This window comes from Elephas maximus, chromosome 3 (assembly GCF_024166365.1).
Source record: "Elephas maximus indicus isolate mEleMax1 chromosome 3, mEleMax1 primary haplotype, whole genome shotgun sequence".
NCBI lineage: Eukaryota > Metazoa > Chordata > Mammalia > Proboscidea > Elephantidae > Elephas > Elephas maximus.
The window spans coordinates 11,967,530-11,992,138 of record NC_064821.1 but is presented as its reverse complement, the minus strand read 5'-3'; the positions used below and the strand labels follow the sequence as shown (position 1 = coordinate 11,992,138).

The window sequence follows — 24,609 nt, the reverse complement described above, 5'->3', positions numbered from 1 at the left end:
GAAGAATATAGCTTAGAAAACCTTATGGGGCAGTTCTACTCTGTCACATGGGGTCGATATGGATCAGAATTGACATACAACATGCAAGTGTGGAAATGTGTGTGTCTGAACGATGTGTTTGCCAGAACCCTCGAGAATCTCAAATCTCCCCCTTCCTGTTGCCTTCCGGACCCCTGCCCTGCAGCTGCCTGGGAACCAACATCAGGAAACCTAATGGTGTCATTGGGCTGCCCCTAGGAAGTTCTGGGGCCGAGTTGAGGGGGTGGATCCTCCTGCAAATTTACCTCCTGGCCAATCTTGGGGAGACATTTCCTCTGGGACAAGAGGGACCCCATAACTCCCTGATCTGGCCCAGGCCTGTGAGGGACCATGGAATCTTCTGGAGCCCCTGGCAGGATGCCAAAGGCCAGAGCTGCCCCCCCCCCCCCCCCCCCCCAGTGACAAGGCCTGAGCAGGGGCTGGGCAGGCAGGGTCTGTGCCCCAGGCAAGGAAAGACAGGATGGTGAGCAGGCTGTCCAGGGAGCCCTGCCTGGGTGGATGGTGCCCGCTGATCACTGTCTGCCCCCTTACCTCTCTTGAAGGCCCACCGCTTCAGCCATAGCTTAGAGAGGGCCGGCCAGGAGTGGTTGAGCACCGACCCAGCCATGGGACCGCGCGTGCAGGAGTGTGAGAGAGCCCCAGGGATGTGGCTGGGGATGTCTGCCAGGACGGGGCTGCCAGCAAGAGGGGCGGGGCTTGCCAGACGCATCAGCTGATGGGAGCTCGGGGCTGAGGCAGGGGGCTGGAATTTCCAGCCGGGAGACCAGGGGACCCCAGCCTGGGGGAAGCCAAGCCCTCTTACACCTCCCTTGGCCCTTTGGATCTTGCACTCTGGCTAGACATCCAAAGACATTTTCAGGAGGAAAGAAGAGAACAGTGTGAGGAGTGGGGACACTGGGGGTCCTCAGAAACCAAGTGTAGCCTGGATCCTGAGGTGTCTGAGTGTTTGCGTGTGTGTGTCCGCCATCAATCCGTGTGTTTGATAGTGCGTTTTTGTGTCAGGTATAGAGTGTGTTTTCAGGTCTGTGAGTGTTTGCATGCAAGTCTTCAGGGTCAATTTATTTATGTGGGGGCGTACCTGGGTATCTAGGTGGTTTTTTAAATTTCTGCGAGTGTCTCTGAGGGTTTGTGTGTGTGTATGTGTGTGTGAATGTCCATTATGTCTGTGGGGTTGGAACTAGATGACTGCTTTGTGTCCTATCGGGGTCTATTTCTGGTATCTGTGAGCGGGATGTGATGTTTGCCTGGGTTCGTGTGTGCCTGAACGTGTGTGTCTTTGTGTGGGTATCGGAGTTTGGGGTGTGCATGCATGCACGTGCGCGCGTGCTTGTGTACGCTCACCAGCCATACAAATGCTGCCCCCTGGTGGTGGAAGCTCCCTCAGTTACATCTTCACTCCTTGTACCTGAAAAATTCTTGGCTTTGTCCCTTGCCGACCCTCTCCTCCTCTCACCAAGCCCTTTCTGTGACCTCCCAGCCCCAAACCATCATCACTTTAAAGAAAAAATTAAAGACACAATTAATGCCCATCATGTATGCCTGTCCTTCCTAACCTCCTGGCCCACCCTCACACACTTGGAGGAAGAGGCTATCACCTTCTCTTCAGTGATGCCTTCTCTCCTCCCTTCCTTGCCAAAGAGTTATTCACCCTCCTACTTTTACCTCTTTACACCTATTTGGCTCCACAGCTCACTGCAGCCCTATTTCCATGCCCTCCGCTCTTCCGGCTCTCTCCAGGCCTAAACACAATGAACACATTTTAGTTTTCTCCTTACTGGACATCACTGGCCACTCTGTTCTTGTAGCCCACTCTTCCTGTAATGCCACATGCCCCTCCTTTCTCTGTTTGCTGTTTCCCAATTTCCCTTCCTAACTTAGCTTGTCTTCCTTTCTCTGCTTGACCCTTAAACTCTGTCCTTGGCCACTTTATGCTCTCTCCGTTGGCTCTGGGGATCTCTTCTGCACCTCCCCATGGCCTCTGCTACCATATCATGAGCAGGTGACCCCCAAATCTTTCACTCACAGACAGTCATGAAATCATACACTCTAAACACCAACATGGAAACCCTGGTGGCTTAGTGGTTAAGTGCTACAGCTCCTAACCAAAGGGCTGGCAGTCCAAATCCACCAGGCGCTCCTTGGAAACTCTATGGGGCAGTTCTATCCTGTTCTATAGGGTCGCTATGAGTCAGAATCAACTCGACAGCACTGGGTTTGGTTTTTTGTTTGGAAACACCAACATACAATGCACTCTTGAGCACGTGTAGACAATGGCACAAACAAACACAAGAATAGTCAGATATGTGCTCACACCCAGCTACTCATACACACATGCATGCATGTGTGCACACACAAACGCATATACATTATACACAAATATCCAGACATATACATAGAAACTCAGAGAAGGATTCATGGAGATTTAAAAAAACCACCTCCCCTGCCGTGATCCAGATTTTAATTACTCATCTGCCACATATGTCCCTCTGGACAGGCTACAGATGCCACTCGCATCTCCCTGATCTCTGATTGGAGAGCAAATATGAGAACCCCAGGAAAATCTGGGGAGGTGAGAAGCCAGGAGGGGCCTCCACTGAACTGAAGGAGCCAAAGGCAGGACCCAGATGTCCAGAATCAGGGAAAAGATAGTGATTTTGGAGCAGAGTTAGCAATTTAGAGGCTTGCTAAAAAATCTTACTTTAAAAATACAAGATGGTCATCTATTTCTAACAATGGCAGGCTAGATTATTGCAGATCTACCCTCCTGCCAAGAACAACTAGAAAAACTAGACAAAATTGGAAACAAACAAAAAACCCCTCAACCTGAAGGCATTTGCAGCCATGGTTTGAGGGTCCAGGATCCTGGAAGGAAGGGAAACCCAGAGAGGTGTGAAAGACATAATGCAGTACTTTTTTCTCACAAGCAAGTTGTTGATTTGAACACAGTGCTTGAGTGACCAAGAAGCAGACCAGAAAAAGGCTGAGAAGTTGAGTATAGCTTTTGGCGATACTCTGGGACTGGGGAAACAAAAATTGTCATTCAGGGCCCACAAGGAGTTGAGAGTGGAGACCTCCAAAAGACTATACCCTAAGAGTAAAGAAGGATCAGAAATCAGCTAGCCCTCCCAAGACCAAAATCTAGCTTCAAGTCAGCTTAATCCTTGATTAAAGTGATTTGTCCTTCCTCTAACTGCCCACTAGAAGCAAAAGTAAACCCTCTCTGGAGAAAGATAACACCACACAGAGCTACAAATGATGTCCACAGTTTTTCATAAACAATGTCTGGCATTCAATAAAAAATTACCAGGCTCATTAGGAGACAGAGCCACATGACCTAAAACCAAGAAGAAAAGCAGATGGTAGCAACAGATCCACAGGAGGTACAGATAGTAGAGTTAAAAATACAGTAAAATGTAACATGGAAATGAGTCTGGTGTAAAAAGCTACAGGGAAGGAGTATTGTTAGGTATCTACTCCACGCACAGGGTCAAGTGTGCCCACCTAGTGAAAAGTTTTAATATGTAGAGCAGATGGTAGAGGTGAGAGGCGGCTCCAGATATGATTCCTCTGTCCATATCTAGAACCAGAACCAGAGTTGACCATGGTGTTGCTAGGAGATCAGGTTAGGAATGTGTGTTTCCCATCTTGAGCTATTGGGCTGGTTGTGAAGTTGTGGGGAGGAGGAAGGCTGGGCGGCTCTGCATGAATGGAAGTAACTAGAGGCAGAGGGCCAAGAGGTGGATGGCTTTGTGACCTAGAATGGTCACAGTTGGAGTATTCTGGTTTCATGGTGTGTATGTGCCAGAAGGAGATCCTGACAACATCTTCTACTTGGATTGTTTCCCCTGAGCCTGATACTGGTTACTGTAAGTTGTGAATAGCCCCTCGGCCTGTCAACTTACAGTAACTGTTAGTCTTAGGTGTTACTAAAAAAACCCAGAAAACCAAGGCTGTAGCCACCGAGTCAATTCTGACTCATAGCGACCCTATAGGACAGAGTAGAACTGCCCCATAGAGTTTCCAAGGAGCAACTCGTGGGTGTGAACCGCCAACCTTTTGGTTAGCCTCTGTTGTACTTAAACACTATGCCACCAGGGTTTCTTACGTGTTAGTAGATTATGGAAAGAGCAGATGGAGAGTCTGGATGCAGTTCGGGGTGTGGGATGTGATCCATCTGGAGGAAAGTATTCACCATCTTCGTGAAGGCACCCGCCATGTTGGAGAGAGCCTCTCCCATCTTGGTGAAGGTATTTACCATCTTGGAGGAGGGCCTCCATCATCTTGGTGAGGGCCTCTATCTTTTTTTTGTTGTGCTTTAGGTGAAAGTTTACAGCTCCAGTTAATTTCTCGTACAAAAATTTATACAGATTGTTAAGTGACGGTAGTTGCAACCCCTATAACATGACAGCACGCCCCCTGTTTCCACCTAGGTTTCCCAGGTCCATCCAGTTAGCTGTTGCCCCTTTTTGCCTTCTCATCCTGCCTCTGGATAGAAGCCACCCATTTGGTCCTGTGTATCGGCTTGAACTAAGAGGTACACTCCTCAAGAGTATCATTTTATGCTTTATAGTCCAGTCTTATCTTCGCTTGAAGAGTGGGCTTCGGGAATGGTCTTAGTTCTGGGTTAACAGAGTGTCCAGGGGCCATGGCTTTGGAGGTTCCTCCAGTCACAGTCAGACCATTAAGTCTGGTCTTTTTACATGAATTTGAGATCTCCTCCACACTTTTCTCCCCCTCTGTCAGGGACTCTCTGTTGTGTTTCCTGTCAGGGAGGACATTGATGGTAGCCGGCACCATCTAGTTCTTCTGGTCTCAAGCTGATGGAGTCTATGGTTTATGTGACCCTTTTGTCTCTTGGACTAGTATTTTCCTCGTGTTTTTGGTGTTCTTCACCAAAAACAAATTGATGCATCTTAGATGGCTGCTTACAAGCTTTTAAGACCCCAGAGGCCACTCACCAAAGTGGGATGCAGAACATTTTCTTAACAAACTTTGTTATGCCAATTGACCTAAATGTCCCCTGAAACCATGGTCCCCAGACCCCAGCCCCAGTTACGCTGTCCCTCAAAGTGTTTGGTTGTGTTCAGGGAACTTCTTAATTTTCGGTTTAGTCCAGTTATGCTGACTTCCCCAGTATTGTGTGTTGTCCTTCCCTTCACCTAAGATGATTCTTCTTTATTGCCTAGTCAGTGAATTCTCCTCTCTCTCTCCCCATCCTTGTAACCATCAAAGAATGTTTTCGTCTATGTTTAAACCTTTTCTTGAGTTCTTATAATAGTGGTCTCATAGAATATTTGTCTTTTTGTGGCTGACTAATTTCATTCAGCATAATGCCCTCCGATTCATCCGTGTTGTGAGATGTTTCACAAATTAATCATTGTTCTTTATTGTTGCATAGTATTCCATTGCGTGTATGTACCATAATTTGTTTATCCATTCATCTGTTGGTGGGCACCTAGGTTGTTTCCATCTTTTTGCTGATGTGAACGGTGCTGCAGTGAACATGGGGGTGCATATATCTATTTGTATGAAGGCTCTTATTTCTCTTGGATGTATTCCAAGGAGTGGGATTGCTGGATCTTTTGGTAATTCTATTTCTAGTTTTTTAAGGAAGCACCAAATTGATTTCCAAAGTGGTTGTACCACTTTACATTTCCATCAACAGTGTGTAAGTGTTCCAGTCTCTTCACAACCTCTCCAACATTTATTATTTTGTTTTTTTGATTACTGTCAGCTTTGTTGAGGTGAGATGGTATCTCATTGTAGTTTTGATCTGCATTTCTCTAGTGGCTAATGTTCATGAGCATTTCCTCATGTATCTGTTAGCCACCTGAATGTCTTCTTTGGTAAGCCTCCACCCTCTTGAAGAGAGCATTCACCATCTTGGAGAGAACCTCTACCATCTTGGTGAAGGTATCCAATGTCTAGGAGAGGGCCTCCACTATCTTGGTGAGGGCCTCCACCATCTTGAAGAAGGCATTCAACATCTTGGTGAAGGCATTCACCACCTTGGTGAGGGCCTCTAAGATCTTGGTAAAGGTGTCCACTGTCTTGGAGAGGGCCTCCACCATCTTAATGAGGGCGTCCACCATCTTAACTGTAGTGTCTGCCATCTTAGTGAGGTGTCTTTCACCATGTCACTGATGGTGATGGGCATCTTGGTAACGGAACCCTATCTTGACACAATGGTGTCCTGGTCTCTGGAAAGGACAGATTTCAGAGAAGCCATCATGACAGAGTCCCATGAATATAACTCATTAATGAACTCAGCAGAGATCGGCTGAGTTGGCGTAGGCCAAAAAACCACCCACGTGAACAAACAAGTCATGAGGTAAATAAATGGCTGTTGTTTGAAGCTATGAAGTCTTGGGGTGGTTTGTTTCACTGCAAAATCTAACTGATACACATTGGCAATGCTGGGTGTTTCAGTTACCTCATGGTGCAAATCATTCTAGTGGATTAAAACAACATCCATCCTTCATTATCTACCAAGATTTTTATGGGACAGGAGTTTGAGAGCGACTCAGTTGAACGGTTTTGGCTTGGAGTTGCTCATGAGATTTTAATCAGACAGGGGCTAGGGCTGGGGCTGTACCATCTTGAAGGCTTCTTCACTCACAGGGCTGAGAAGAATCCAAACAGCTGGGGTTCCTTGGGCATCTCTTTCTATTCTATGTGGTCTTTTGTCATGGTCTTTTCAGCATGGTGGCTTGAGGGGAGCTGGACTTCTCACTTGGAGACTCAAGCCTCCAAAAAATGCATGCCCCAAGAGGGAGTCAGGCAGAAGCTGCCTTGCCTTTTATGATCCAGCATTGCTTCTGCCATATTCTATTAGCTGAGGGAATCATGAGGGCCTGCCAAGGTCCAAAGAGAGGAGATGCCACCTTGACCCCCTCTCTTGATGGGGAGAGGCTGAAAGAGCATGTAGTCCTGGAAATATTGTGGTCCTTTTTGGAAAACCCAATTTGCCCCCCGACCATGGCCTGCAGTCCAGGCTGGCAGGTGGGCAGGTCTAGGTCCAGGTAATTCTTGGCTTGTTTTTGGTTTGGGTTCAATGGACCAGACCAGACCTCCTGATATGTGTGCATCTTGTGCTCTGCCAGTACTTCAAGACCTAGTTAAAAGCTTTCCTCCTCCAGGAAGCCCTCCCAGAGGGGCTCGCCCTAGAGAAGGTAAGGTGAGGCTGCCAACTGGAAGGCCAGGTATGTGAGTCATGCCAGCCAAAGCTCAGAGGTGAAGCAATAGCAATAAAAGCTAACATTGCATGAGTTGTGGTGTGCCAGGCACTGTTGCAGGTGCTTTATGTAAATAACCCACTTAGTCCCCACGTCCACCCTATGGGGAATGTGGTGCTGGTGAAGAATATTGGATATACCATCAACTGCCAAAAGAATGAACAGATTGGTCTTAGAGGAAATACAACCAGAATGTTCCCTAGAAGTGAGGATGGTGAGACTTCGGCTTGCTTACTTTGGACACTTCGTGAGGAAAGACCCATTGCTAGAAAAGGACATCATGTCTGGTAAAGCAGAGGGTCAGCGAAAACGAAGGAAACCCTCTACGAGATGGACTGGCACAATGGCTGCGACAATGGACTCAAGCATACCAATGATCGTGAAGATGGTACAGGACTGAGCGACGTGTCATTCTGTTATACATGGGGTCACCACGAGTCAGAGCCGACTTGAAGGCAACTAACAATGATATGCAAGTAAAATCTTGCTGAAGATAATTAAAAAACAGTTGGAGCAGTACATTGACAGGGGGAGCTGTCAGAAATTTAAGCTGGATTCAGAAGAGGACGTGGAAAGCAGAGAATACCAGAAAGATGTTTACCTGTGTGTTATTGACTCTGCAAAGACATTAAACTGTGTGGATCATAACAAATTATGGATAACATTGCAAAGAACGGGAATTCCAGAACACTTAATTGTGCTCATGAGGAATGTATACATAGACTAAGAAACAATCGAAAAGAACAGGGGGATACTACTGCATGGTTTAAAATCAGGAAAGGTGTGCATCTGGGTCGTACTTTTTCACCATACTTATTCAATCTGCACGCTGAGCAAATAATCCGAGACGCTGGACTATATGAAGAAGAACACAGCATCAGGATTGGAGGAAGACTCATTAACAACCTGCATTATGCAGATGACACAATCTTGTTTGCTGAAAGTGAAGAGGACATGAAGCACTTACTAATGAAGATTACACCTCAACATAAAGAAAACAAAAATACTCACAACTGGACTAATGAGCAACATCATGATAAACAGAGAAAAGATTGAAGTTGTCAAGGATTTCATTTTACTTGGATCCACAATCAACACCCGTGGAAGCAGCAGTCAAGAAATCAAACAATGTGTTGCATTGGGCAAATCTGCTGCAAAAGACCTCTTTCAAGTGTTAAAAAGCAAAAACATCACCCTGAGGACTAAGGCGTGCCTGACCCAAGCCACGGTATTTTCAATTGCCTCACGTGAAAGCTGAACAACGAATAAGGAAGAAAAAAGAAGAAACGACGCCTTTGAATTATGGTGTTGGAAAAGAATATTGAATATACCATTGACTGCCAGAAGAACGAACAAGTCTGTCTTGGAAGAAGTACAAACAGAATCTTCCTTGGAAGTGAGGATGGTGAGACTTTGTCTCACATACTTTGGACATGTTATCAGGAGGGATCAGTCCCTGGAGAAGGATATCTTGCTTGGTAAAGTAAAGGGTCAGCAAAAAAGAGGAAGACCCTCAACGAGATGGATTGACACAGAGGCTGCAACAATGAGCTCAAGCATAACACCGATTGTAAGGATGGCGAGGACCGGGCAGTGTTTCGTTCTGTCATACATAGAGTCACTATGAGTCGGAACCAACTTGTTGGTACCTAACAATGACAGTAACATGGAAAATCTCTGATGAAACACATGTTTGCATGGGCGGGGGCTGCTAAGGAAGCAGGACTTCAAGACAGGGATGGAGGGTGAAGGAATGGATAAGGCTGACAATGTTTTCTGAGCTCCTACTGTGTGCCAAAGGAGCCCTGGTGGTGCAACAGTTAAGGGCCTCGTGGTGATTCAAATCCACCAGCGGCTCTGGGGGAGGAAAGACCTGGTAGCCTGCTCCCATAAAGGTTACAGCCTAGGAAGCCCTATGGAGTGGTTCTCCTCTGCCCTATAGGATCACTCTGAGTTGGAATCAATCAGACGGCAAACATCAACTGTGCCAGGCACCGCACTAAGATTTTACAGGTAAGGCCTTATGACAACTCTTTTACCAATGAGCAAACAGAGGCCCAGAGTGATTAAACCACTTGCCCATGGTCACCCAGTGGCAGCAGGACTGGGATTTGACCCTAGATCTGTCTAACGCAGCCCTCATGTCATCCACAACGAAAGTATTAAGCAACAGCTCTGCCTGTGTTAGGGGCTGGGGGTCCAGGAGGCAAGTGGAATGGCCCAGATCAGTCACCCTGATGAGCTTGCAGTTAGCGTTCCCCGGTCGCTTCAAGGCCCAGTTAAATGCCTGCCTCCTCAAAATGTGGAACAGAATTTCAAATTCTGGCGGAACCCAGACTTTCTGGCGCCATTGAGGCTGGATGACTATCCAAAACAGTTGCTGTGAGGAAATCTTTAAACCTTAAACCAAAACTATCCCCTGAAGCAGGAAGAGTTACCCAATCAGCAAAGCATGGACAGACTTCCTTGTGCTTACTTACTAATCGGCTGTGTGCAATTTCACCTGTTTTTTTACCACATCCGTGTGAAATTGTACACTACAGATTAGTAAGTAAACAAATTTAAGGCCCTGTGTTCTTTGCTTACTGACTAATCTTTTCCACCCTGAAGTCATCTTTAAACCAAATCGGAGTCTAGCTTGATGAGAAAAGAAGGTCCACCTTAAGCACTGTGTTCTTTTAAGGAATTATCTATGTGAGATCAAACTGACAACAGCAACTCGAAAGGTTAGATGAGGACCTTAGGGGGCAGTGAGTTTGTGTTAATGGTGGTGAAATAATTCGGAAAACGATATCGAGAAAATTGGCACAACTTGAAGAATGTAACCAACGTCACTCAATTGTACATGTTAAATTGTTGGATTTTTGTTTTGCCGTGTGTTATCTTTGGAAACACCCGTGGCGTAGTGGTTAAATGCTACGGCTGCTAACCAAAAGGTCGACAGTTCGAATCCATCAGGCGCTTCTTGGAAACTCTAAGGGGCAGTTCTACTCTGTCCTATAGGGTCACTATGAGTCAGAATCCACTTGACGGCAGTGGGTTTGGTTTTTTTGGTATCTTCACCAAAAGAAAAAAAAAAGAAGCCTGCCTCCTCTTATGTCTCTATACACCATAATTTCATTTGTCTTTTAACAATAGGTTACTAAAACAAACAAAAAAAACAAACCTGCCTCCTCCAGGAAGCCCTCCCAGAGGGGCTCACAGTTGTGGTGATGTGGGAGCTCAAGAGTGGCGGGTTGAGGGGGCCACACTCTCTTGATTTCCTCTTGTCCTGAAGCCCCTTCTTCAGAGCTAAGCGAAAATCAGGCCCCTGAGTGCGGCATTCAGTGCTTCCCCGATGCAGCCTTAGCCTGTCTCACCAGCCTCTTTTTCCCCAGCCCCAGCCCCAGCAATTGACTCCAAATTCGCCTCCTCTTGCTTTTGAGCCAAACCCCAGGGTGGCTGATGCCCGCCCCTGAGCAGTGCAAGGTGGGGGCTGGGAGGAAGCTATGGGCCTGGGTGTGCCCAGAACAAACCACATTCTTCCTCCTCAGTGTCACCCCACCTCAGGCACCCTGGCTGGGAGGCTCCCCAGGAGGCCCAGGGTGGGAGCCAGGGGGCATCTCCTGGTGGGGAGGGCTGCCTGGTGGGGTCCCTCCTCCTTGGGAGACCTTGGAAGATAGGGGTGAGGCCAGCTCAGGTGGTTCTCAGAGGTCTGCCTGAAGTGAGGTTTGTTTTGAATGTTGCATTCTCCAGCCCCACCCTTCTGCTTCAGGGAGGTGCACAGGGGCCCCAGAATCTGCACTTCAAGACACACGCCTGGTGACTTTGTCTATGCTTCCCCACCTATCCCCCGTCCTCTCTCCCCCATTGTCACCTTGGGCCCAAGGAGCCACCATTCCACCGTCTCCCCCGTCACTGGTCGCGGACCCTCTTCCGTCCCCTGGCTTGCCTCTCATGCAGAACAAACGTGGGGTGCAGACAGCACGCCCACCCGACTTGGGAAGCAGGGTGAATAGGAGGTGGAGAGAGACCATGGGTGGTCTGTCTGCCCCTGACCTCCAGGCCCCCCATGCTACCCTGTCCCTGTCGGTCTGTCTGTCCCCCACCTCCACATGATGGTCACTCACCAGATGGAGCTACTTCCTTGGTGCTGCGGGTGTTCGTCCTGTCTCACGGCTTCTGCAATATTCCTTGACCCACGGCTAGGGAAGCATCGTTGGGACAGGGCCCAGTGTTACCACAGAGTGACCCAACTCTGCCTCCACTTTCCCTTCCCCAACTTCCTGCTACCTCTGTCCCTGCTGCAGGCTGACCCAGGGGTCTGAGAATGGCACAGATCACAGAGGTTCTAGAAGGAGGAGGTCCTTCCCTCACCCCCAGCCCTGTGCATGCAGGTGTCTTGAGGAGGTGGGGTTGGTCACCAAGGGGAGCCTCACCACCGTCACCCCACCCCCAACAGCTTCCTGTTGTTTAGAACCAACTGCCAAAGAGGAACGGGGCGTCAGGGCCTCACCCAGGAACGTAGGGGCACAGACAGAGACAGCTGGGGACACACAGTCACGTGTCCCCGCAGAGACACAGGCGCCACGTACGCACATGAACACACACAGCATGTGGGTGCACATAGGGGCAGAGACACATGTGGCCACAGAGACACACAGAAGCACAAGAACCCATGTGGTGGGCTGGTGTTTAACCACTGCCTCTCTGACAAAAGAAGCCCTGATCTGTGACGTTTGCCAATTTCCGTGGTGTAAATACTCCCACCACAGTAAATTTCAAGGACCAACGTGATGTGGATTTGTGAAGAGATGCCCAAAATCAGATGCTGGTATTAGCTGGTTCCAGCGCCCACGGGCATGGGTACCCAGGCACATAGGTTCATGCAGAGATACAAGCCCCCTAGCACGCAGGTACCAGGTGGACGTGGGTCCACATAGGCTGGGAGTGTGCAAACAGAAGGTATACACAGCCTGTCTCTCCACTGTCCCTCCTTCTCTCTCACTTTCTGTCTTTCTCTCTCTGGGTCTCTCTGGCTCTCTACCTCTCTCCTCGCTCTCTGTTCCTGTCTCTGTCTCTCTCTCTTTCATCCTTCTTTCTCTCTCTCTTACCTCTACCTTTCTTCTGTCTCTGTCTAGGTCTTTCTCTCTCTCTCCTCTTACCCGTTTCTGGGCTCCTCTTCCCCTGACTTTCAACTCTGCCCCACCCCACTGCCACCCCCCTGCCTCCTTGCGCCTACACTCACTGTCCACACTTCCGCCACCCTCTCCACCTCCTGGGATAAACCTGGAGGCCGACTCCTCCAAACCCATACACCCGGCTCCACTCCTACCCCTCCCCGCCACTGCCCATCTCACCTTCCAGAGCCCGCTCCACCTGCTGACCCTTCCTGCTAGCCAGCCCTGGCTCTCCTCACCCTGAGCCCTGAATGGACAGCCTGGTCCCCTGTGGGGCCTGGTTCCACCTTCACTGCCTTCGGCCTGGAGGCTCTTCCAGCCGAGTCAGTACCACTGCCCCAGACGGGCCTGCTTCTCCCCTCCTGCCTCCCTCTGGGTGTCCATCTCAGTGACGGCCCCTCTGCCCACTTAGACACCAGAGACAGAGACAGAGAGAGACACACAGAGAGAGACAGAGACAAAGAGACAGACAGAGAGAGAGGAGAAGGAAGAGGGAGACAGAGGGCCAGAGATAAAAAAAGAGAGAGACAGAAACACATAGAAACAGAGAGACAATGAGAGATAAAGAGACAGAAACAGAGACAAACATACAGAGAAAGAGACAAAACAGAGACAGAGACCACAGGGAGAGACAGAGACAGGGAAGGACAAAGATAGATATATATGTAGAGATTAAGAGAGAAGAGACATAAGCCACCCTTGACCTCACCCCCCACGCTGAGTCCTTTTAATTCTCCCTCCAAAACGCAACCTCAATCTGTCCAAATCCGTCCTCTGCCATCCAGCCCCACCACCGCCCTGCCCAGGCACAGCCTCATGGTCTTGCTGCTTCTCCCCACCCTGTCCCCTCTCCACCCCAAACCAGAGGGGCTGTGCTAGATGCATTTCACCTCCCTCCTTTGCTCAGAAGCCCTTCAGCTCCCTGACTCCTCCCCTGCCCCACCAGTACTCAGCATAAACTTCAGCCCCTGAAGCCCCGCCCCTCTTGATCCCACTCCCATCCCCTGACTCCTGGTCAGTCACCATTTATTTATTTCAGTTCCTCAAATGTGCTCTCCTCCCTGCAGGCCTTTGCGTGTGCTGTGCCCTTTGCGAGGAACACCTTTCCCGCCCACCTGTTCTTCATCTGTCTCCCTCCTGGTCCTCCTCGGGATGCTGCTCAACTGCCACCTCCTCCAGGAAGGCTCCCCTGATTTCCCCAGGGAGATGGGCCCCTGACACCCAGTCTCCAGTCCCTGTTACATCTCCTCCCCAGACCTTATCACAGTGAAGCTAATGACTCTCTCTGGGAAGTAGGGCATTTAATGTCTGCCCCTCATGGGGCTGGGGGTGGGACAAGTTCTCTGTTCAATGTTTGTCCTTTCCCCCATAGCAGGCCAGAGGGAACCTGTTAGAACCTAAGTCAGAGCATGCCCCTCCCCTGTCCTCATATAAAAATAAACCAAACCTGTTTCCACTGAGTTGAGTCTGACTCAGGGTGACCCCTTGCGTCTTCATTGCTTTGAGGTAAATCTAGATGTTTCACATCCCCTCCCTGCCCTGCCTTCCTCCTCCTTTCCTCCTCACCCACTCAGCTCCAGCCACACGGGCCTCCTTGGTGTTCCTCCAACACACCAGGCACAATCCTGCCTCAGGGCCTTTGCATGCGCTGTTCCTTCTTCCTGGACTGCTCTTCCCTCAGATACTTGCACAATTCACTCCCTGACTTCACACGTGTTCTTCTCTGTTGTTCGTTGCTGTCCAGTTGACTGCAACTCATAGTGACCTATATACAACAGAACAAAACTTCGTTGGATCCTGCACCATCTTGGTGGTCACTGGTACATTCTTGTGGCTTTTGTGTCATTTTGTCTCATGGAGGGTTTCCCACATATTCATTGGCCCCCTACTTTACCAAACATGATGTCCTTTCTAGTGGTCAGTCTTTTCTAATGACATGCCCGAAGTCTCACCATCCTTGTTTCTAAGGAGCATTCTGGCTGTACTTTCTCCAAGACACATTTCTTTGTTCTTCTGGCAGTCAATGCTTTTCGCCAATATCACAATTTGAATGCATCAATTCTTCTTTGGTCTTCCTTTTTCATTGTCTAGCTTTCTCATGCACATGAAGTGATTGAAAAACATTGTGCTTTGGGTCAGGCACACCTTAGTCATCAAAGTGACATCTTTGCTTTTAAACACCTTAAAGATGTCTTTTGCAGCAGATTTGCCCAATGCAATATATGACTTGATTTCTTCACTCCTGCTTCTATGGGTGTTGACTGCAGACCCAAGTGAAATATGAGAACTTCAATATTTTATCCATTTATCATGATGTTGCTTATTGGTTCAGTTGTAGGGATTTTTGTTTCCTTTATGTTGAGGTGTAATCCATACTGAAGGCTGCAGTCTTTGATCTTCATCAGTAAGTGCTTCAAGTCCTCTTTGCTTTCTGTAAGCAAGGTTGTTTCATCTGCACATTGAAGGTTGTTAATGAGTCTTCCTCCAATTCTGATGCTGCTTTTGTCTGTCAGTTTGCCATCAGGTGTCTATCAGTTTGTCGTACTGTGATGGCTTGCATGTTGCTATGACGCTGGAGGCTACGCCACCAGTATTTCAAATACCCGTGGTAGACAGGTTTCAGTCGAGCTTCCAGACTATGACAGACTAAGAAGAAGGACCCGGCAGTCTACTTCTGAAAAAGCTGGCCGGTGAAAACCTTATAAATAGCAGCAGAATATTGTCTGATCACAGTGCCGGAAGATGAGCCCCTCAGGTTGGAAAAAAAAAAAAAAGGTACTCAAAATACCATTGGGGAAGAGCTGACTTCTCAAAGTAGAGTCGACCTTAATGACGTGGATGGAGTCAAGCTTTCGAGACCTTCATTTGCTGATGTGGCACGATTCAAAATGAGAATGTTGTAGGGGAAAAAACATCACAAAGTTTACTAAAGCCACAAGAAAGTTTTATTCAGCATATATTCAAAAAGACAAAAGTTGAGGAGCAGACAAGAATGCTGCCACAGCTGTATCTGCTTGAATTCGGAGAATATCACAGAGTAGGCAAGGGTGTGAAAGCAGACAAGCGTGCTGCTACAGACCTGTCTGTCCGAGTCCAGAGAATATTACAGAACAGACAGAAGTGGGAAAATGAACAAGCACGCTGCCACAGCCATATCTGCCGGAGTCCAAGGAAGGTTACGGAGTCATCAGTATATATTAACATTACAAATGGGTAAAACCTTTGAAAGCTTCACATTTTCACTGATTGGCTAGAAATTGTCATCCTACATTTGAATTGTCTTCCTTAAGGATCACTGGTATAGGTTTCAGGAACGACAGTCAGGAGGGTCTTCATTGGCCCAACAAATTTCTGTTCACTATATGTTAATAGGGAAACCCTGGTAGAGTAGTGTTTAAGTGCTACAGCTGCTAACCAAAGAGTCAGCAGTTCAAATCCACCAGGTACTCCTCGGAAACTCTATGGGGCAGTTCTACTCTGTCCTATAGGGTCACTATGAGTCGGAATCAACTCGATGGCACTGGATTTGGTTTATATGTTAATAGAAAAAGATAAGAGTGGAAAGTCTTTCGTGTTCCGGCTTATGTGAAAGGCTCCCTAAAAAGAATTTTTCTTAAAAGATGATTTCTAAGATTTTCTCATTTATCGTCTTTATCCCAGGGCCCAGTTGATGTGTCCTTGTGAGTCCTTGTGAGCTCTTGTGAGCCCAACTCCAGCTGAGTCACATTCTCTACATTCAAGGACAGGGAATAATGATTCCAATATTATTTCCTAAATCAAGAAGGAACAGCTTCAGACATCCACCAATTAGGAGGCTTGGAGTCTGAATTCAGGGTGCCGGCTTTAGGGAAATGCTTTCTCTCTCTGTTGGCTCTGGCGGAAGATCTTTGTCTCTTCAACTTTTGTTTCCTGGTTTCTTGGAGATCTCCATGTGGCTTGGCATCTATCTTCCCCATTTCTGCTTGTTCAATCTACTCCTTTTATATTTTGTAAGAGATTGACTCAAAACACAGCCTACACTAACCCTGCCCATTAACATAACAAAGAAAATCCATTCCCTAATGGAATTATAACCACAGGCATAGAGGTTAGGATTTACAACACATATTTTGGGGGACATAATTCAATCCATAACGTGTGTGAATCCATCTGAGAGTTTGAATTGCGGATGAAACCATCCTGTTTTTATGGCTTTAACAGGTGACTTTTTCTTCAGCTTGTAGCCGCTATTACCGCAATGGCCACTAGAGGGCAGTAATTTTCCGTGGCTTCTCCTCTGGACAAATGAGGCAAGAAAAACAGGCCAGGGGTTGAAAACCCAAAGGCCTGTAGGGGCCAGGCCATGACCTGAGGGACCTGAGTGTGAGACACAGGTGGCCTTGGGTCTACTCTACCTTCTCCTACTTTTGATAGGAACGTGGTAGCATGCACTATTTCTGCGCTGAGGAAAACAAAGTAAACTCCAGATGGGTTAAAGATAAAATACGTAAAATAAACTAATACAAATTCTAGAAGGAATTTTCAAGGCTATTTTTACAACCTAGCATTGAAAGCCTGTATTTTTTTTTTTTTAAACCATGTCAGGAAATCTGGAAGCCATGAATGAAAACGACAGAAATATCCAATTATGTATAAATTAACAAGACATTTGGGGAAATAATATGAGGAGCAAAACCAAAAAGTAAAGATCAATTGGTTGTCTGAGAAGGGTTGCCCAGGTGCTGTCAGGTTGATTCCGACTCATGGAGACCCCATGTGGGTCAGAGTAGAACTGTACTACTTACAGTTTTAAATGGCTGAGTTTTTAGACGTAGATCACCAGGCCTTTCTTCCGAGGCACTTCTGAGCGGACGCCAACTTCCAACCTTTCATTTAGCACCTGAGTGTGCTAATTGTGTGCAGCACACAGGGACTCTCCGAAAAGGGTCAGAACCTTCATATACAAACAGTGTTTACACATTAATAAGAAAAAGGCAAACAAGAAAAATAGAAAACTGAGAAACACGAGCAGCCACTTCTCAGAAGAGCACAACCAAGTAGCCGCAGAACATATGAAAATTAACTCCCTGGAGTTCAGAGAGTGCAAATATCAGGAACAGTGTGCCATCACCTCACATTAAAGGGAGTGGCAAGAACAAAAAAAGAGTAACAGTGTGTATCTGTCATTGAAATTAAAGTGAAAATTAGAAAATCCATTTGGAAAATTCTGCAGGTTTAAATTTTCCGTGATTTCCAATACAGTGAAACCTGTAAGAGCTAGAAGTCGATGGGACTGCCTTGTCTTTCCGGGTATCTAAAGTTTTCTGCCTTTGACAGGGTACGGTCTTACCCCTTTTCTATCACTCGTTTTAGTGGAAAATACATGAGTTTTCCTTCTCTGATAAATTTCCACGTTGCATAGTTTCCAGCTTTCACAGGCTTTAATGCGTTTCTTAAAGCTGAACAAGAGTTTTCAAACAATTGTCATAAAATACACAATAATAAAATGATTTAAAAAAAATTCAAAAGCAATAACACCTACTGCTGGCAGAGATGCAGAGAAGAGTACCGGCACATATTATCATGTCATTAGAACCTGTCTCCCACGACATGTATATAAACCAAAACCCATTGCCATCCAGTTGATTCCGACTCTTAGCGACCCTACAGAACAAAGTAGAACTGCCCCATAGGGTTTCCAAGGAGTGGCTGGTGGATTCAAACTGCCAGCCTTTTGGTTAGCAGCCAAGTTCTTAACCACTGTGCCTCCAGGGCTCTCACAAGTATCGGCCGTAAAAATCCACATCTGAGGCCGCCCCATAGCAGCCTCTGCTTTGGGTCATCTTGTTTTTAGTGGTAAAAGTGTGTTTTCTAGGACTCGAGAGCCTTTGTCCATCCCGTCTTGGGTAAGACCCAAGGAGGAAGACACCCAGCGTGGTACCATTTCCAGAGTATAAGGCCTTCCCCTTCTTGGAGTTTTAGAAATTGAGATATGATTTACATGTAAATATCTCTTCACTTTTTCTGGCGTACTCTTTTTAGTGCATAGTTCTATGAGTTTTTTAATTGCTGTAAAAAAAAAATACACAGTAAAACATTCACCAATTCAATAATTTCTACGTTTACAATGCAGTGACATGGATTACATTCTTCAAGTTTTGCCATCATTCTCACCCTCCTTTTCGGAATTGTTCTTCCCTTGTTAACATAAAATCATTGCTTCCTAGCTTCCTATCTAACCGTTGGAGGTGCTGTTGTCAATTTGATCCCTTATAGATGTTTTTGTATTGGTTAAGCTAAGGTATTGTTTGGTTTGAAGACTTCAGGGGATATTTTTGGTTTCAGGTTTAAAGATGATCTCAGGGCAGTAGTTTCGATGGTTCACCCAGCCTCGATGGCTCCAGAAAGTGTGGAGTCCATGATATATTGAAATTCTGTCCTGCATTTCCCCTTTTTTGATCAGGATTCTTCTATAGAATCTTTGATCAAAGCATGCAGTAATGACAGCCAGGCGCTGTCCTGTTCTTCTGGTCTCATGGGAAAGGAGGCAGTTGTTCACGGAGGCAATTAGTCACATATTCCGTTTCCTCCTCCTATCCCTGATGCGCCTTCTTCCTCTGTTGCTCCAGGTGAATGGAGAACAATTGTTGTGCCTTGGATGGCTGCCTGCAAGCTTTTAAGACCCTGGGCACTATGCAAGGAACTAGGAGGCAGCAGTCTTATGAGTTTTGACAAATGCGTATAGCCATATAACCATGTCATAATCAAGACACAGAGCAATTCCCTTGCCCAGTAAATTCCCTCCTGGCTCTGTGTAGGCATTCTCTTTCTCTACCCATAAAATCACCGATCTCTTGTCTGCTCGTATAGTTTTGTCTTTTCCAGAATGTCATATAAATGGAGGACCCTGAACAAGATGGCTCAAGCATATAGCAAGGTTTGTGAGAACAGCGCAGGACTGGGCAGTGTTTCATTCTGTTGTACATAGGGTCGCTATGAAGCAGAACTGACTTAACGGCATCCAGCAACAACACAGTTGTTTTAGCATCTTGACTCTGGCTTCTTTCACTTAGCACAATGCATTCGAGATCTGTCGATGTTGCTCTGTGTGTTAGTGTTTCCTTCCTTTTCGTTGCTGAGTAGTATTCCATTGTATGGCATACCACTGTTTATCCATTCACCTGTTCACACATGTTTAAGTTGTATTGAGTATTGGGTGATTATGAATATTGTCACTATAAACATTTGTGTAGAGATTTCTATGAGAAAATCAGTTTTTGTTTCTCTTGGGAAAATACTTAGGAGTGGGATTAATGGGTGTTATGGATTGAATTGTATCCTCTCAAAAATAGGTATTAAAAATCCTGGCCCCTGTTCCTGTAAATATGATCCTGTTTGGAAACAAGGTTTTCTTTGTTATGTGAAGAGGTTATACCCAAGTAGGGTGGGTTGAAATCTAATCACTTCTCAGTTATGAAGAGAGCAGAATGGACACAGAAAACCACACAAGGAATACAGATACCATATGAGGATCATTTATAAGGCAAGAAATGCCAAGTAATGCATGGGGCTAACCAACAAGGAAGGAATCGACACAGCTGAGACTTTTAGTTTCCAGAAATGTGAGAAAATAAGTTTCTTTAAAGCCACACATTTGTGGGATATGTGTTACAGCAGCACTAGATAAGAAAATGGGTCATATGGTAAATGTATGTTTAACTTCATAAGAAACTTTAAAACTGCTTCCCAAAGTGGCTTCACCATTTTGGCTTCTCACCAACCATGTATGAGAGTTCTAGTTGCTCCACACCCTTGTCAGCACTTGATATTGTCACTTACTAATTTTAGCCATTCTAATTGATGTGTAAGAGGCCCTGGTGGCACAGTGGTTAAGCGACCAGGTGTTAAATAAACTGTTGGTAGTTCAAATCCACCTTGCCGCTCTGTGGGAGAGAGATCCGGCAATCCACTCCTGTAAAGATTATAGCCTAGAAACCCTGTGGAGTAGTTCTACTCTGTCATATGAGTTGAAAATTGACTTGACGGCACCTAACAACCACAACTGATGTGTAGTGGTACCTCATTGCATTAGGTACACTTTATGACATCAAAAAACTTGGTGGCACACTGTATGATTTTCACTGTGGCTTTTAAAATCCCTGGATTGAATTGGGATGCAATAGAATTTGCAGAGGCTAAGAGTGTGGGGGGTTGGGTTCAAATTCTGATTCAGCCAATTACTTGCTGTGTGACCTTGGGTGAGCAACTGAATTTCCTTTTCCGTAATGTGACAATATTTCCATCTCATAGGATTAGATGAGACCAGTCATGGTAAGCAACTGCCAGGCCTTCTCATGGTTTCTTCTGCCAATCTCTTTCCAGCCTCAGGGACTTTGCACTTGCAGTTCCTTCTGGGGGAACATTCCCCTTTTGGTCCCCTTTCAATGATCTAACTCCCTCTGTGTGTGCGTGTGCTTGCACGCGTGTGCGTGCACGTGTACAGGCAAGAATCTAAGATTAATTCATTAATGCCTTTAAATCCATTTGTGCTTTTTAAGAAAAGCAGCACCTATCCACATTAGAGAAGTTGTTGTCATTAGCCTCCATCGAGTCAGCCCCTGACTCATGGCGGCCCCATGCACAATGGAATGAAATACTGCCCGGTCCTGCACCATCCTCATGATTGTGATCCATACGGTTTTCATTGGCTGATTTTCAGAAGTAGATTACCAGGTACTTCTTTCTAGTCCATCTTAGTCTGGAAGCTCCACCGAAACCTATTCAGCATCATAACAACATGCAAGCCTCCACTGACAGGCAGTTGGTGGCTGCACGCGAGTTGCACTGGCTGGGAATCGAACCTGCATCTCCCGCATGGAAGGTGAGAATTCTACCTCTGAACCACCAACGTCCCCATTAGAAAAATAGACCTACCTGTATGCAGGAGACATTACTTATAGGGTCGAGAGAGGATCCCTGGTGCACTGTGGATCAGGGACCAGGACGCCAGATAAAATATAGGCAACTGGGCTTCCGGTATCTTTATCTGCTAAATGTGGCAACTTTGCTCAGAGTTCCTTTGTGGGCTGGTTTCACAACTTCAGACAGAGCACAGTGCAGGGATGAATGCTGGGCCCCTTTTACCCCTCCCTCTTTTCTGAGGACCCGCCCATTCCCCAGCTGCTGGACATCCAGGGGAACCACAGAGTGCCTTAGAGGCCTCAACAGGAAAACCACATCTGAATATAACCCAAGAACCCAACGTCCCCATAAGGAGATATCCACAGAAGGGTCATTTCTTTACATACTTCCAATGACAAGATGCATTCCAAAGTGGCTTCCAGGGCTGGCTATGACAAATAAGAGAGGAGCCACCACCCTCTGGGCACCTTCCACATGGCCATTCGAAGTCATTACATGCAGCTTGTCATTTGATCTTTACAACCCTCCCTGGGAGGTAGGTCCCATTGCCCCCATTTTACAGATAGGGAAGCCAAGGCTCACTGAGGTGAGGCCCTGTGACATGCTGTCTCCCAAAGGCTGCAGTGCACAGAAACCTTTGGAACATCTGCTGTGGGAGGGACAGGTTGGGAGGGATAACTTTGGGCAGGCTGGACTGGGGGCCGTGCACCTGTATTGCTAACCCTGCCTGTCTCTGCAGGTGACCCGGTCTCCTGTGGCCAGCGAAGCGGATAGTCTCTGCCCACCACCGCACCCATTGAAGACCTGTCCGAGGACCCAGTGCTCTGTCCCAGAGCTGCTCTTCCCTTCACTGCATTCTTCACGAGGTTCCTTAAATTTGGATCTTCAGATTTCCTGTCATAGTCCACTAGGAAAACACTGAGGCACCATCGTCCCTCAGCTGTGACTTACTACTGTCAGCCCCCATTGCAGTAGTATCTTTTTCCAGCCAAGGCTCCCTCTTGAGGTTTATCTGGATGGGGCAAAGTCATTCTAGGCTGTTGAGTGGGATATACCAAAGTGGGATATACTCAGCTTCTTCTACCTCTAATAGTCAAGGTCATCCAACAATGAGAGGGAGTGAGTATCCCGCTCCTGGGGGCATCCAAGCCCCCTGCTGGGGGAGTCCTGCTTGAAACTTTTAGACTCAGATTCTATACTGGATACCACTGAGAAGGTCTCCTTTTGGCCCATGAGGGTTGTCTTGGCTAAGAGACAGGGCAGAGAAGGGATCACCTGGTAACCCCCAGCAAACCAATGAACAGCCACTCAGACAGCAGCAGGCTACCCCCTGCCCTCCACCAGTAAACAAGCTGCCGTCAGGACAACTCTGATTAGCGGTGACTCCATGTGTGTCAAAGTTGAACTGTGCTCTATAGGTTTTTCAATGGCTGATTTTTTTGAAGTAGATTGGCAGGCCTTTCTTCTGAGGCACCTCTGGGTGGACTAGAACCATCAGCTTTTTGGTTAGCATGTCTTAGTCATCTAGTGCTTTTATAACAGAAATACCACAGAAGGATGGCTTCAACAAACAGAAGTTTATTCTCTCACAGTCTAGTAGGTAGAGGTCTGAATTCAGGGTGTCAGCTTCAGGGGAAGGCTTTCTTTCTCTGTTGGCTCTGGAGGAAGGTCCTTGTCAGCAATCTTCCCCTGGTCGAGGAGCTTCTCAGTGCAGGGACCCCGGTGTCCAAAGGATGTGCTCTGCTCGTAGCGCGTATTTCTTGGTGATATGAGGTCTCACTGACTCTTTGCTTGGTTCTCTCTTTCACATGTCAAAAGAGATGGGCTCAAGACAAAATCCAGTCTTGTAGATTGAGTCCTGCCTCATTAACATAATTGCCACTAATCCCATCTCAACAACATCATAGAGATAGGATTTACAACACAGAAGAAAATCACATCTGATGACAAAACGGTGGACAATCACACAATACTGGGAATCACGGCCTAGCCAAGTTGATACATGTTTTTTGGGGACACAATTCAATTCATGACAACAACCAAGAGTGTTAACTGTCTGCACCACCCAGGGACTCCCGGCCTCACACTGGAAGTAGCAGATTGTTTGTTGAGCATCTTCTTTGCACAGGCACTGTGCCAGGTGTGGAGTGTCCATGACAGACACAGGTGGTGCGCTCGTGGAGTTCAGATCTACAGGGAATTACAAAACAATACGGTAAATGCTGTAGTGGGAGCCCAAGTGATTGGCTCTTGAGCCCCAGACTTGGGGGTCCAGGAAGTGATGCCCCAGTGAGTGGAGAGGAGAAACCCCTAGTGAGCATAGGACCACAGGGGAACTGGATGTGAGGCCACCTCTCTGCAGCAATGAGAACTACAACGGAGAGTGGAGGAAGATGGAGGTAGAGGCCATTATGTGCTGAGTCTGATGGCTGGGTTTGGAAAGAGTTTTAGGTTTTACCCCAGGGACACTAGGGAGCCATGGGAGGTTTTATGCAGGGAGTAGGGAGGTCTGGGCTTTGTTTTCGAAAGATCCCTCTGGATGGCATGAGGAGGAGGGATCAAAGGTGCGAGCCAAGGGGGAGAGGACAGTGTCTTGGCCCAGGCAGGGGAGGGACAGAAGTGGTGGCTTTAAGGAGGGTTCAGGAGGCAGAAGGAGCTTGGCTTGGTGTGGACATGGGGGATGGGAAGGCAAAGAGGAACAAGGATGCTGCCTGGCTCTCGGCCTGGTTTTCCAGTGGCCAGGGCTCAGGGAGGGTCCAAGGTCAGCACTTTGGACCTGCAGCCTCAATTCCCACCAGTCCCCAGTGGACTGTCCGCCACTTGAGCCTTTGTGTTTGCTGAGCCTGGAATTTTCCAGCCACCCCTTCTGGTCACCCTGGCTGGGAGAGGGCTGGGAAGAAGGACTGCCACCCCAGCAGGTGGACTACAAAGCAGAGGCTGCCCGGGTTGACGCTCTTCCTTTTCCTCTCGGAGGCCATGCCAGGAGTCTGGGAACTGGTGAGGAAGGGCAGTGGGTGGGCAAGGGGTCACCCCTTCCGTGTCTTACTGGACTCAGGGTTCTTTTGGGAGGAGCTGGCCCCCACTGTGGTGCAGCAGCAGAGGGGAAAGGAAGCCCAGGTCTGCAGTGGGAATGGGAGGAGTGTGTTCCAGTCATCTGGACACGTGTTCATGTTGCCTGGGGTGTGTGTCTGGCCTGGTGGAGCAGGAGGTCCGCCTTTGTGTGCGTTCCTTCCTTCCTTCCTTCCTTCTTTCATTCATTCATTCACCCGCTATGA

At 47.3% G+C, this 24,609-nt stretch overlaps 1 protein-coding gene across 5 annotated transcripts in view; it reads right to left on the bottom strand.

Annotated features, from left to right (window-relative positions):
* ARHGEF18 (Rho/Rac guanine nucleotide exchange factor 18) overlaps positions 1–14,009 on the bottom strand; it is a 122,776-nt gene extending 108,767 nt beyond the window's left edge. For 2 of the 5 annotated variants that reach the window (XM_049876624.1, XM_049876623.1), the window contains exon 1: positions 11,384–11,624. The gene's annotated coding sequence lies outside the window, so the exon portion shown is untranslated. Of the gene's footprint in view, positions 1–10,440; positions 10,566–11,383; positions 11,727–13,999 lie in introns of those variants that run through there. The other 3 variants (XM_049876627.1, XM_049876626.1, XM_049876625.1) reach the window with 3 other exon arrangements.
* Between the last annotated feature and the right edge of the window lie 10,600 nt (positions 14,010–24,609).